The sequence below is a fragment of the Scardinius erythrophthalmus genome, assembly GCF_964197995.2.
Source record: "Scardinius erythrophthalmus genome assembly, chromosome: 5".
Lineage (NCBI taxonomy): Eukaryota > Metazoa > Chordata > Actinopteri > Cypriniformes > Leuciscidae > Scardinius > Scardinius erythrophthalmus.
In genome coordinates this window covers 33,014,609-33,026,838 of record NC_138225.1, presented here as the reverse complement: position 1 = coordinate 33,026,838, position 12,230 = coordinate 33,014,609, and positions in this window count along the sequence as shown.

The following is a 12,230-nucleotide window of genomic DNA, read 5'->3' as shown; positions in this document are numbered from 1 at the left end:
ATAATACTTTCATGTTTTTTTTTGTTTGTTTTTTTTCTTTTCTTTTTCTAGTGATCAAGTATGTTTACAAGATGTTTAATTAAATTACAGTTAAAACTGAATCTTAATTCATAAAATGATCTCATGATGGGAACTCCTAAAAGTTTTTATACTGTATATAAAGCACCTGACCCTTCAAGAAGCCTTTAAGGTTCTATACAGAATATTTTCTTCTTGCAGAACCGGACTTTTTGTATACAGACAACCTATGTTTTTTGTTCTTTTTGGAGCTGTCATTGTACAAAGATCTGCATTAAAATTCCTCAAAAAAATATATTTTGTGTTTCAAACATAACAGCGTAGGTTTTGAACGACATGAGTTAATAATTTTTGGTTGAAATATCTCTTTAAAACTTTGGAAATCAAGATAATACGACTGTATGACTAACCCTTTCCCTTTAAGGTTCCTGACCTTGAAGGTCAAATGCCAGTTATTGTCACCTACAAAAGAAGACAAATCAGACAGGCATTTATTGTGGTCATCTCTTTTGAAGAGAAAGAGACTATTAAGTTTTATTGCAGGACTCAGACAATATCAGTCTCCTTTTTCTTCTTAAAGACTGTTGTCATGGCTAACAAAACAGAAAACAGAAAACATGAATATGTTCAAAACAACGTCTGGCCATCTATTTAGTCATCCGCTGCTTTGAAGCACACACACACTTTTTATATTTGCTAAATTACATGGTAAATACACACGCTTTGAATGAAGTAATCTTGTTTTTCCTTTTTTTTTCTTAGAAGAGTCAATTACCAGGGAAAGTTGGACATTGGTTAAATTCAGCTCTTCATATGTTCCACTTCTGCTACATCATGCGGTTATTCTTGAGCCACAAGGTTGTTGGGAGCAGACGGCGTTCATCAATTAAGGTGCCATTTCAGATTACTGAAGGGTTCTTTCTTTTGAGTTAGTGAGAGTAAAACTTTGAGGGGCAGAAATGCAACCATATGATTTTGGTACAATTTCATTGCTCAATTGGGGTATGTCTGAGTGTGTGCACGTCTAAATCAAAAGTGTGTGTGTGTGTGTGCGTGCGTGCGTGTGTGTATGTTGTGTTTTGATGACAAGAGGCGGGCAGGCAGGCAGGCAGGACAGCACGGAAGGGGGGCCGTGAATGCTATCAAAACTGGATTAGCGGCTGCTGGCGGTCTGAGGCCTGGGGTGAGGGTACAAAGCCGGGACAGTAGAGGGGAAAGCCTTGTATTCAGCTCTGCTTCTCCCCCAGAGCTGGGAACTTCCTGACTTGTTCAGACTCAATACACAACATACACACAACTGGACCAGCACCTCTCTCTTATTTATTTTAGTTAGTTTACATTATAATATGCTGCTACCTAATACTACATTTCTGCTAATAATAATAAGGTTTAGGATAGCACAAATAAATGCAAAATCCATATTATGAGCTGTAAATAATAACATTTCCTATTTAAATTATACTTAAAATTCTGTTAAAACCATACTCTCATTGTGAGCAATTTTGTGATCAATTTCAACTCCAATTCTTTTACAATGTTCTCTAACAATCTCCTTATGCTCTGCTTCTATCCAGTGAAGCAAAGGTGTAAAGAGTACCTAAAACCATTCTTGAGTAAAAGTACAGATACCTCACAGCGAAGTTACAAGTCACCAATTCCAATTTGACCTGAGTAAAAGTCTTAGAGTATCTGATTTTACCATTACTTAAGTATTTTACTCGAACTGAGTGTAGGCTCAAAGATGCACTAGTCCTCAGCACCTAAGAGACATGCCAGTGAAAAACAAGAAACATTTGGTCTGTGAGGAAAGCAATCACATGTTTATTTTCTAAAATCAAAATAAAACTGAACACCACAATATTGCAATAAATCAAGGTGGACGCAACAGCCTCTTAAACGTCTACAAACACTCAAGTCTCAGTTAAGCTCACATGCTCAAAAAGGGCATGAGTTAACCAATATCCTTCAAAAAGGTCTCTTCAATATAACAGATAAATATAATGATTGAAAGTAAAATGAAATAGTGAAAGCGTACTTGCACTGGACATGCTGGTTTCAGCCTCATCACCGACTGCAGTCATGTCCACATTTCATTTAAACACCTGCGATTCAGCAACTACCTGCTAATGCACTCACATTCCAGCTAAGTATGCTTCTTGAAAAGTTTGGGCAAAACACACAAGATAAAGTACCTTCAAAACCACAGATAGACCTCTACCTGTCGCGATAGTATAAAACTTTCCTGATAGAGTAATAATTACAGCAGAATAAAATAAAGCATATTTTGTTGGAGCTTGAAAGGGTTCAGTTTGAGCAGATGTTTTATACCATCATCACTGTCCTCATCAGAGCTCATTTCCCAGTACATTCAGCATCTGGCTCATATTCACAATCTCAAACATATCCTCAAAACTATCCTTTTCAACATCTTCAGAATCAATATTTTGATCGCTGACAGTTTCTTCACCAGATCCACCGTCAAGTGACAGTGACACTAATATCTGATTGCGTTCATTTCTTGCACTGCAGTAAATCGCTGAGACACTTCAAGTTTTGCTGATGATACTTCCTATTCTTTTGTTTTCTGCCTGCAGTAACTATGAGTGAAATGTCACTTCATCATTATGTATCAGACATTGCCACCTTGTGGAATAAAGGGGAATTGTACTTATTCAGTCATCAAAGATTAAATTATTGTTGTGCAGAAAAAATATATACTTACACTGTTACATGCATCGGGTCATTAGCGACACTATACGATTCTTTACAAAAAATTAATGGGAACACAGGCATTCTTTAAAAAAAAATGATTTGAATGAGGAATACTAAGAAGGCTGATGTCTAACTTTAAAAAATAATGAGGAGGAGGGTCACAAAAGACCCGAGGTATACGCGTTTTTAGGGTTAAGTAATTAAAACAATAATAAAATACATTAATGAAATATTAAATAATTTAGCCTTTTTTCAGATGGATGGATGAGCAACATAAAAGGTAAGAAATAATTGCATTTAAAATCCATGATATCATGCTGCATTTTTGGGAACTGATAAATAAAGGCACTTGACTTGACTAACACGGCTTGACTTACTGATAAAGCATCTTTGAGCATTTGTTCTTCTGGAGGTTCAAGCAATTCAAGGAGATGTCCAGGCCATCAGTCAAGCCCGAGGTTACCACGGCCTCTTTGGCCGCATCTCCTGACATTGATAAAGACAGACACAGAGATACTACACACCCTTTGCCAGATCACCACAGGACATGCTGGCCTGAAGAACATCAAACGATTTATCAATGACCAGGAGGCCACTGAGCCGCCAAGACACTGGTGGTTTGGCTCTTAGGCTGACCCCAGGACAGTCTATTGAAGAGATGTCTCATTTTCAAAGACAAAATAAAGATGGCTTTCACAGTCAAGCTACTCTCTTTTCCCTCAGGCACACAGGAGGCCCGCGGCAGAAGCCCTTTGCCATTCAGTTCATATCAGAGATGGTCCAAATGCCAAAAAAAAAGCAAAAAATATAGAAGAGCGCAAGAATTTTGGGTGAATATTCAGCAGAAAGCTGCTCCCCTGCAGTGGGAGATACAGATGCCGTTTTGCTCTCTGGAAGTGTGCTGTTAAGTCAATACAGCGCCTCAGGTGGTCTCTCTTTCATTCGACATGGTTATCTCTGTTCAGTCAACCAAATCCTTTAGCATACTTCACATCTTCTACTTTCAAAAACAAAGTGCTTGAGGTGGTTTATATCTTCTCAGTGGTTTTCACTGATAGCATTCTGGAATTACTCATTACAATAAAAATGCATGCCTGCCCATGCCAGGAAACCTGATTACAATGGCATCTGTAATTCATCGTTGATGCTGAGTAAGCAACTTAATTCAGTCAGATTAGCAGATTAGCAAGTGGGATATTTGCCCACTCTGTGTAACTCTGGGGGATTCATTTATTTATTATACTTGGTCTCTTTAAAGGGATAGTTCCCCAAAAAATGAAAATTCTGTCATTATTTACTCACCCTCATGTCGTTCCAAAACTGTACGATATTCTTTCTTCTGTGAAGCACGCACACACGCACACACACACACACACACACACACACGCACACACACACACACACACACACACACACACACACACACACACACACACACACACACACACACACACACACAAGACATTCTGTTTCAGTGTTTTTTGCCCATACATTGAAAGTCAATTGGGTCCAATATTGTTGTTTTTGGGCCCCATTGTCTTTCATTGTATGACCAAAAGCAGCTGAAATATATTATTTTGTGTTCCACTGAAGAAACAAAGTCATTCATGTTTGGCACAGGTTTTAATTTTTGGGTGAATTATCCATTTAATATTTAGATCAATGAACCCCAAGGAGAGTTTGACCCCATCACCTCATGCAACGGGTTCACATGGCAGCCATGGCTCTTAACGTAACCGAGACTTCAGCAATTACACTGGATCACCTGGCTGAGGATGTGATAAAGTGTACGGTTACGGGTCTACTCTGCTGGCCCAGCAGCCGCCTCTAGTGTTACCCCTGCCCGGCAGCAGGATCCATAATCTTAACATCAATTATTCAATCAGCAAGACTTCACAGCCAGTACTAAGCAACAAGGGGAGCGGTGTGTGTGCATGTGTGTTATGCAATACATTGAACCTTCAGTGAGGTCACACACCTTGACTTCATGTATCAGAGTGACTAGTGCAACCAAGTCAATATGGTGTACAACATGCAATGTTTTCAAACTTTCTTGTAACATTCCAAATGACTATTTTCAAGGAGAAATACTCTAAAGTTTCCTATACTTTAGCCACTTTTGCTTGGAGCTCAAAATAATAACAGTATGCACTGAATCCAAATTGCAGGCTTGACTTAATCTAATGGTCTGTCTACTTCTGTAACAACCTGTCTGATGAGACTGTGGAGAGCTTTGGTAATGTGCAGTCACATTTATCACAGCACATGACATGGTAGCAGAAGTAACTCATTAGATGTCTCATGTAGCTCATGTTAGTCAAGTTAGCCAACAAAAGCTAAAGTCATGACCAATGCATCAACAGTCAACCCATGCGGCTCTCGTCTTGTAAAGGCTTTCATTTGATGCTTTGCCAGCCTAGTGCACTACGATATACATTAAGAAAGTCAAAACGGAAAACCCACACATAAACACGCAGCTTTTGAACCATTTTGAAAATATCATAAACACTGGGAACATTCCAAAAGGTATGTTGAATATCTAGCATAATATACTCTGCAGGCAGCATTTAAAGGCATTTCAACACGAAAGACAGCTGTTTCAATATGATACCTTCTTTTTTCTTTATTATAAGCAAGCATCACATGTATCCTGCACAGAGGTGACAATAAGAGAGGATGGCTTATATAATAATAATAATAATAATTAAAATAATAACTTTATTCAAATTAAAGCTCATAAAATTAAGGTGTAAACTGATTATATTATATTATATTATATTATATTATATTATATTATATTATATTATATTATATTATATTATATTTAATCTTCTCAAAAACTATTGTTCAATTAAATTACATGTGAACATAGGAAGAACTTCTTGTATCCCACAAATTGTGATTGGTTAAATGTAATATATTGACACTCCCACCTTCTGTTACAAGTTTGAAAACAAGAAGCTTTGTCATAATTACAGCAGAACAACTCTCTTCTCAAATTGTGCCCTCTTTCTCAATATAAAAGCCAAATATTTAATTTAGGAAAAGAACATGATGTTTTAAAAATCACACATAATATTTTAAACAAAATATGCAATCATATAGCTTTTATATTTTAAAAAGATGCCCCCTCGCAAGGAGAACCTCATATTTGGGGTACTTGGCATCAAATATTTTGAAAACCCCAGAATTTTAAAATTACATTGTTAGCTTAGCAACTCCAAGGAGTGGTTTGTATGATGTCAGAGTTTCTGCCTGATTGTTCCAAATTGGTCACTTATGAGGATCCACTTCCACCATGAGTATCAGCGTAGGGTTATGTTATTGAAATGTACAGTGTCAGTTTAAGCTATGTCTATCTTAAGACTGGCTCAAGGTCATTTGGGGTTATGCTGGTCAAAGCTGATCAATTATGACTCAGCAACTTGGCAGACTGACTTTCCTGTAGCGGTAACAACAAAAGCTCAGTCACTGCTTCATTATACTTTAAAAACTGATGAAGGAAACAGAGCCTCACCCATCTGACACTGACCAAATTACGTGTTTGATCATCTTAAAAAAGCACAATAACAACGAGACTCTTAATATAGCCCATCCACTTTGGTGCATAGGCACATATGTCAATAATAAACTGAAGTTAACCACATGAGTGTGGTGATATTACACTGATATGTAGTAACAGCACAACACATACATGAAACAGCAGAAATGAGACAACATGCTCTGTTACCTCAGAAACCGACCTCATTCAGAAAGTTCTGGGAGCTTTCAGGGCTCCCATATATGGAGAGCTCAAAAGCCAATAATTGCCACTTGTGTTGTAGCCCCTCAAGTATTTTTAGACGGGACGATATCCTGAAAATCTCGAGGTTGGGAAACTAAAAACATTTAATAACTGAGTCTGGTAAAACATACATCATTACATCTGAAGAGAGTATCTCAAGACCACAGCTTTTCATTGGCGAGACACTCATTTGGTGAACGTTGCCCAAAATGTTTCTGTTTATTTTGAAAGATACAGGGAACCTAGAATTAGTTCACGACAGTGTACATGTGAGTGGGCGCTGAGTACGAGGAGATGCCATTCCTTCTGAAGAAAGAAAGCAGAGATTAAGAAAATATCCGCTCGGAATAACAAGAAATAACAAAAGCTCTGTTTTCGTATTGTCATATGTTACTTTTAAACCCAACATTAGCTTCTAGTCGATGGACTACATGCCAATCAAGTCCACGCTGGCCAGAGAGCAGAGAGAAAAAACGAAAATCTCTCAAAGGTATTGTCCTCAGGCCATCGTCTGACCCTTTCAACTTGAGCCAACTGCATCCTGCGTCCTTATTCCAAAAAACACAATGACTTTTTTTTCCACTCTCAATATATGGGCCAGAGAAAAGATCCCATTGAATTTCACATGGTGAACGCTCCCGAGGCCGCAGAACTCCATGACCGATGGGCTACTGCAGCAAACAATGGATGAGAGTGAAGAGAAATGCACTTTCAAGGGATTAAACAAGGAAAAGCCTCTCAATGGCAGCGAAGAGAAGAAAAGCAAATTATAAAGCTTATTGCTTCATCGCATGTAGCCAGTCGGACCTTGGCTGAAATGCTAATTGCCTTTCTTTTCAGCCTCGCACACTGAATCGGGGGTGTGTGCGCTTGAGAAAGGCAGGGCACTCACGATTCACAGACAGACGCGCACACACACACTGAAGATTTTAGGAGGCTCAGTGTTGTACTCTTTTTTTTTTTTTGCAACATTGTTTTCTCTAGTTTTTCTTCTTTTCCCACTCTTTTTTAAAACGCGGGTACTTCAGCCTTCCAGTAGACCGAATCAAGCCCCCATTCAGACAGATAGTTCTCTTTCTCCCTCGGTTTTCCCTCCCATACCTCATTTAACGAGCGAGAGATGTGGGAAATTTCTGTCCCGGCCTCTTCAATCTGCTGAGTTTGGCAGCCACAGGACAGATGGCTGGATTGAGGACAGAGCAAATCCCCGATCAAGAGTAGCTCCCTCACTGACTCTGAATCAGTCGCTGCAGACCCACAGAGTCGGCAGTAAAGTTTGGTTTCACACATTATTGTATAGAGTCTTTTCACATTTTACACCTGTTCTTCTATCTTAAATTCAATGTCAACTTTAGGCATTTCTAATTTCCCCCAAAAAAAAGTGTAACCGCAACTTTGGTTGAGCATCCCAACCAATCCAGCACAGCAACACTAGCGTTGCAATCGTGTAGGTTTGGGGCGGGGCAATGTGTTTTTATGATTAATGGCAAATGAGGAGGTGCTTGGGAAACCTTTTTGAAAACAATTACTACTTTTGCCATTCTGTATGGTAGTACTGTAAAATCTATATGCTTTCCTTCTGTTACTGTTAACAAAAGGTAAAACAAAAAGTACATCAAAATATTTTCATAAACCAAAATGGTAGCATTTTATTTTACAGTCCTGTTCCCGCTACTATGTACTTATATGTACTTAATAACTGGGTAATAACTAATGTTAATGCTAATACTATGTACTTAATAACTTGGTAATAACTAATAACCTTAATCCATGTAGTTATCTTATATTACCCAGTACTTTCTTATGTAAGTACACTGTACACACGGAAGTGCACGTACTGTAAAATAAAGTGCAATCAACAAAATTATATATATATATATAAAAAAAAAATATGTATATATATATATATATATATATATATATATATATATATATATATATATATATATATATATATATATATATATATATATATATATAAAACTTGAAAACTTTATAACCTGCCTACGGTAAACATGAAATGCCTTTAGATTTTGATGGCTAACGATACTACTAAAATAAATAGTAAATAAACTAAAAAAAAAAAAAAAAACTACCTGTCAATTAAATAAATCTATCAATCAATATTTTTTTAATAAAAAGTTTTTTAATCTATTTATATGCTAAAGAGGAAGTAAGACACTAGTCTAAAAATCCTCTGAACACACTAGTATAGATTCTGATCAACAGGTGGGAGGTGGGAAACAGACACAATCCGAGTTTGCTCAATTCCCCCACTTCAGAAATTCCTTCACCATGACGAACCACAATGGGGTAAATACTTGCAAGCAATGGGAGAGAGAAAGCAGGCGAGAGTCTGGAGTGAAGGAACTGGAGGGGGGCATGGGGGAAAGACACAGACGGGGGAGTGAAGGTCAGCAGGACATCTCGCCTTAGGGCCCAGCGACGGTAATAGACGTCCAGCATTCAAACTGCTTTCACTCTTGTGAATCAACAAACCGCTTTATGTATTAATGCCCTACATTTATGCATGATGGATTCAGTGAAATCATCTGGGTATGGCTGAGTAGGCGTTGCAACTAAAAATGATCTCTGACCAGCCTGCATTGTGTCAGGCAAGCTCTTTCACCAGGCAATAGCAACTTAAGAGGGAAAGCTCAAGAAAGAGAGACAGGGCTCTATAGATTTGCCGCCCCTGGGTATTAGGATAAACACTAAGGAGATAAACAGCCAGGAGGAGGGTCCTTATTGACCCGACCACAGGTCAGTGGGTCCCGGATGTAGTATCAATAAATGAACGTCTCAAGAAGTAGTAGTTAATAAAGTAGTCAAGTCAGGAAAAAAGTATTTCTGCTAAGAATTCTCAAAAAATTCTCAACCCACAACTTAAAGGAATAGTTCACTTAAAAATGAACATTTTGTCATAATTTAAGTTGATTCAAACCTGTATGGATTTCTTTCTTCTGCTGAACACAAAGAACGAAATTTTAAAGAATGTCGGTAACCAAACAGTTGATGGACCCCATTGACTTCCATAGTATTTTTATTTTATTTATTTTTTACTATGGAAGTCAATGGGATCCAACTGTCTGGTTACAGACATTCTTTAAAATATCTTCCTTTGTGTTCAGCAGAAGAAAGAAATTCATACAGGTTTGAAACAACTTGAGGGCGAGTAAATGATGACAGAATTAAACATTTTTTAAGTGAACTATTCCTTTAACATAACAATTCTATGGAAGCTTGTTTCCGCCACAAAATAAAACATTTTAAAAGATAATTGCGACTTTTTATCTCACAATAGCGAGTTTACATCTCGCAATTCAGACTTTATTTCTCAGAATTGCGAGATATAAAGTCAGAATTGCGTGAAATAAAGTCGCAATTGCGTGTGTTTTTTTTCTCGCAATTGCGACTTTTATATCACGCAATTCTGACTTTATAACACATAATTGCGAGTTCATATCTCGCAATTCTGACATCTTTTCTCAGAATTGTGAGATATAAACTCACAACTGTGAGATATAAAGTCCAATTCTAAGGGAAAAAAAGACGGACTTTTTTTTTTTGTTTACCTCAGAATAGTTTATATCTCACAATTCTGACTTTATAACACGCAATTGCGACTTTATATCATGCAATTCTGACTTTATATCTCCCAATTGCGACTTTATTTCTCAGAATTGCGATTTAATATCTCGCAATTGCGACTTTATTTCTCAGAATTGTGACTTTATATCTCGCAATTGCGACTTTATTTCTCAGAATTCCGACTTCATATCTCGCAATTCTGAGAAAAAAAGTCACAATTATGACTTGATATATCGCAATTGTGAGAAAAAAGTCAGAATTAGGAGATAAAAAGTCGCAATTATTATTATTTATTTATTATTCAGTGGCGGAAACAAGCTTCCATACAATTCCCTAGATATTTACATACACAATAACTTTTTAACAATTATTAAATGCCAATTCTGATCATTTATCTTTAGACCAACCATTAGACATACACCTTTTTCATAAACCTTATTAAACACATCATGACACATTTATGTAGAGAGAAGTCCATATTTTTCATTTGAAAAGTGAAAGAGTGAATGCAGGGGCAACTTTTTAAAGCCCAGTTGTGACTGATTACACCATCAGACTTTTTGGAACGGTTTCAACCCTCCGAAGGGTCTCATATGACCACCACAAATCAATCAAAATTAAACCTTGGATGTGTCAGATCATTTCTGTTTATTTTAGCCATTTATGTAACAAATGTAACTCTATCTGCTATGTGGACAATTGGACCGAAATCATCTAGAGATCATTCATCAAGCCCTAAAACTTGGAAAAGTTCTACAGAATAGCTTGCGGTATGGATCAATGCCACATGTATCCGTGTTGAATAAATCACATTGAAAAAGGAGCGAACGATCAAGCCCTGCGGGGAGAACACAGTGTTCATGCGTTAGAGGGCACAGCGTGACTCCACACCATGAAACGGTTTTAAGGACCGACAGTGAAGGTCACAGTTCAAGTTCAATAGCCCGCAGAAAAAAAGGATAAAGCTTCCCTTTTGATGCTTAAACTTATTCTGTAGAACCACATGCAGTAGAGAGAATGTATGCAAGAGTTACAGAGTGTATTATGCTTTTTTTGTACGCTGTTGATTACAAATAGGAATTATATTTGTGATGCAACATGAAAAATATATTTTGGAGAAAAAACATTTCAGAACAAGTTTACATATACCACAGTGAAATATTCAAATGAAATAAAATTAAATTAAATTTAAAGAGAAATTTAAAAAATATATCATACAAAGGGGGTAAATGAGAGAGAATAAGCCATATGTAGACCAGTACAATTACACATTATATTCCAAAAAGGTCAAAAAGAAGTGAATGGTATGTTGACCAAAGACAAACTCTTGAGCAAACTCCATGGCACAATTGTGGCAGACCATGACAAATAAAGATACCTCAAGATTGCAGCTGGATTTGACCATTGCTTCAGAATATCCTGCCATACTTCCATTTTCAGCTCCAGAATAAACAGATACTAAAATACTATGTGCAATATGTCAGCTCACTGCTGAAGATGCACACAAATTAACATACTGAAAAAGGTCAATGTCTGCTCTTTATATTACATGACCTGAATCATGTAATGTAACATAAACTCAATAATATTCATGACTGCAAAATGACATAATCCTATATGTTTCACCTTACAAACGGAAAACTTAGCACTAAAGCAATTCAAGTTATGATCACAAATAAAAAAGAAAGAATTGGACAAAATGAGTGTATCAGAAACTCAAGTGATATGACATTTTGGTTAATGCTAAGAAATGTAAAACACAACAACATTTTTACAAACGACAACAAAGAGCTTCTGATGATCAAAATATGCAAATTAGCACTCATATAAGTGATATAAACGATTTCAGCTCAATATTTTGTTTAAAAACATTGTTGTAAAATGTCACAAGAAATGTGAAAAGAATAAAAGTAATAATAATATCAAAATTAGACAATTTAATTGAAATAATCAACACAATTAAAAAAATCTTAACATAACCTGATACAAAATGAAATCTTAACATAACCATAATGAAGAAAATAAATAAGGAATAAATAAACAAAGAGCTATTGTTGACCAACTTGTGCATATTACTGAACAAAATGCTTGGTTTAGCCACAAAACAAACTACAAAAATGAATGG